This window comes from Cricetulus griseus, chromosome 5 (genome assembly GCF_003668045.3).
Source record: "Cricetulus griseus strain 17A/GY chromosome 5, alternate assembly CriGri-PICRH-1.0, whole genome shotgun sequence".
Taxonomy (NCBI): domain Eukaryota; kingdom Metazoa; phylum Chordata; class Mammalia; order Rodentia; family Cricetidae; genus Cricetulus; species Cricetulus griseus.
Genome location: NC_048598.1, coordinates 138,817,140 through 138,820,865, shown reverse-complemented (window position 1 = coordinate 138,820,865; position 3,726 = coordinate 138,817,140). Strand labels below are relative to the sequence as shown.

Sequence of the window (3,726 nt, the reverse complement as noted above, 5' to 3'; positions counted from 1 at the left end):
TGTTCTCTCAGAGGACCCAAGTTTTGTTTCCTGCACCCACCTTGAACAGCTCACAATTGTTTGTCACTCTAACTCAAGGGGCTACAATGCACTCTCATCACTTCCAAGAGCACCAAATTTACCTACATATCCACATACAAATTCACATATATACACATAATTAAAAATAAAAGTAAATCTTAAAATTAATTGCAAAAGAACTTTAAAACATAGTGGTTTACATCTGTGAACTAGCTTGGTGTCTTTCAATTTCAAGATTTTGAGTACATGAAATCTTTCAAGATGTAGCATATGCATAGTCTCCTGTTTCTATAATATAAGCATATTTTTATTACAAACTATTTTTAAAACCAACAGAAAACTTGAAGACCTTTTTTACTCAACTCTAGAGTAACATGCTAGAGTTATGCTGATTCCTACAAAATATATTTTCTTTCTTTTTCTGTGAGTTTTGCAGCCAGATAATTTAGCTTCAGGCAACTAACATATATTTCTTGTCAAGACTGATTGTTTGCTGAAAGCAGCTGTTTGTAGTCTAAAGTTGTATATGTGTGTGTGAGTCATTAGCACAGTGATTACAAGTCTGCTCAGTGCTATATGCTCCCCATTAAAATGGATCATAGTTTATGTTTTACTTCTGAAAATAATCCTATGTGAAATTTTTTCCTCTGGTACAGGGATATCTAAGTTAAATCACCAATCCAGTCATATCATATTGCTTATTTTAATATTAAATTTTTCAAAATATATCTCCCTTTATTCCACATTCATATGGAGAAACATTTTTGACCACATTCATATGGAGAAACATTTTGACCCAGTGAGATATTAATCCATTAATTTAAACAATGGAGGATGAGTTTTGATACACCACAAAGTCATGTTAATTCCAGCATCCAATATTTATATTTCTATAAAATATTAATAACAGATTTGGAAGCGGGCAACCAGAGGAAAGATGGTTTACATCTCTAATGGACAAGTGTTGGACAGCCGAAATCAGTCCCTATGGAGATTGTCTTTTATAACAGATTTCTTCTGGGGAATAGCAGAATTTGTATTGTTTTTTTTTTTTTTCAAAACTCTGCTTCAGCAAGATGTGAAAAAAAAGAAGAGGCTACGGAAGCTCATCTAATTCCAGATACGATGATGGAAGAGGGCCACCAGGAAACCATCCACGAAGAATGGGTCGAATCAGTCATCTTCAAGGCCCCAACCCTCCTCCAATGGCTGGTGGATGAGGAAGGTAAATGTCTGCTCTAAGAAGCAGACAACTAGACATACACATGTGTAGAAGGAAGCCATCAAGAGGTGAGGAGCAGCTCACGTAGGACAAGATGGTGTATGTCTAAACAAGGACTGTTCTGTGTCCTCACAGATGAATGAGTTCATGTTGGGAATTCCCTCTACAGGATCTGGCATGACTGACATGCAGTTCTATAAATGTACATGTTTGTCTCCTTACCTTTTTTGTATAGTTTACTAAAGTATTAATATAGTTTTAATAAGTAAGTATGTTTAGGTTGCTAAACTTGATTCTTCATCTTTATTTGATTAAACCCAAAAAAATTCCTGATCTGGAAGAAATAAAGGCTATGTATTTAAAAAATATTAATAAAAGTATTGTGGAAAATACTATTAACCTTGGCAAAAAATTGTTCATCCTCTCACTTTTCCTCCAAAAATATTCATTTAAAATTTTCTGCATTAGGTTCTTGAATATTTAAGATTCTCAGACACACCCCAGTGGATATATGAAGAAAGAATGAAATTGTTTTTTTAATCTTGAAGATTGTTCCATACTTTCTATGTACTATGAGGAAGGCATCAAAAATTTATATTTCCTGACCTGAGACCTAACAAGTAACTGCTCTTTTGTACAATGAAGGAAACAAACTGCTGTCAAAAACCAACATGGAAAAATGGAACAGTGGGAACTTCTGGAATCCCTGTGGAAATCAGTCTTGAGCATTTAAGTCAATGGTAGCAATTTTTCTGTCTTCTTTTCCTCATTAATATTTCATATTGTCTTTTTCACTCCTGTTTTCTTATACAATACCCTCACAAAAGCAGCTGGGTGGGGGAGTTTATTTTATCTCACAACATCAGGTTATAATGTATCACTTCAGAGAAGTCTACATTACATCTACAGACAGCAGTAGGGAGTCATAAACTGACACATACATGCTAAAAAGTAAAACTGACCTTTTTCTTTTTAATAAAGTCCAGAACAAAAATCCATGGAATGGTGACACCCACTTATAGACAGTCCCTCAATGAGACTTCCTTCCCGGGTGACTAAAAACTGCTCCAAACTGATTACCTATGCTCTCTCTCTCTCTCTCTCTCTCTCTCTCTCTCTCTCTCTCTCTCTCTCTCTCCTCCCTCCCTCCCTCTCTCCTCTCTCTCTCTCTCTCTCTCTCTCTCTCTCTCTCTCTCTCTCTCTCTCTCTCTCTCTCACACACACACACACAGAGATCCAATTATTGTCCACAGATAATATGGACAAATATACCAGATATAAACACTTTGGTTAATAGAAAATAGATAATATGTCATTTCCAATGTATTTCTTTATGTAGGCAATAACTACCTAAAGTTCCTGTAGTCTGGGGATTTTCTCCATTAATAGATTGGTATCCTTAGCCAGGCATTGGTGGTGCACACCTTAATCCCAGCACTCACTCAGGAAGCAGAGGTAGGCGGATCTCTGTGAGTTTGAAGCCAGGCTGGTTTCCAGAGCGAGTGCCAGGATAGGCTCCAAAGCTACACAGAGAAACCCTGTCTGAAAAAAAACCAAGAAAAAAATAAATAAATAAATTGGCAGCCTTCCCTCAGCATTGAAAATCTAATACTATTGTAAGTGTGGACAAAAGCAACAAAATTGCATAGTTAGGGGGTCTAATATAGGTTACACAGTAGCAAACATGCCTGAAATACAAAATACAATACTATAGCATATGTTCATTATATCTATCATACTTTATATAAATTAATAAGAATCTAATGGTAGGCTTGATAATGTACATATTGGAGGATATATATATATATATATATATATATATATATATATATAGTGACTCATTTAAGAGATCTACATAAAATAAGCAAAAATAACCCTTTTATTGTAACATATATTTTGTTAGGGGTCCAAGGTTTTCCTAAGGAAATGTTTTTTCTCTCCTCCCACCTGCTCCTAGGAAATACATTCCAAGTTACCAGGTCTTAGATTTATTTTCTAATTTAATGATGTTATTATGTTTAAGGTGCTCTTTAAATATAAGCTCTCTATTTTCCCTTACTCTGAAATATCTGCTTGCCAGTAATCAATGTTCCCACTGTTACTTTTCCTTAGACTCTGTGAGCAATGTATTCCTCAAACTTTATGAGAATCTGTTCCATTAGTGACAGAATAAGTACATACTTAGGTTTTAGCTAACAGTGTACATGACTTGATATGTGCTTCAGTTGAAGCTGCATTTTCTATTGTACATATATCACACATATTGTTGGTTTTTTATCTTATCCATACATATAACTTCTTTTTGCTCATATTTTTAAGGGCTGAACTTATGAATTTCTAGATTCAAGGTGTCTGAAATAGCAAATAAACATTATAAATACAGACAAATCAAGACTTCTGGGGGTTACCAAGTGTATGGAAAGAAGCAAAGGCCCTTAATGATGTAATAGTAAGTACTGGTGAAACAGAACATAGTTTTGATA

The 3,726-nt window shown here is 34.8% G+C and overlaps 1 pseudogene; it reads left to right on the top strand.

Annotated features, from left to right (window-relative positions):
• Positions 1 to 958: 958 nt before the first annotated feature.
• LOC100768561 lies at positions 959 to 1,311 on the top strand (annotated as a pseudogene).
• The last annotated feature ends 2,415 nt before the right edge of the window (positions 1,312 to 3,726 follow it).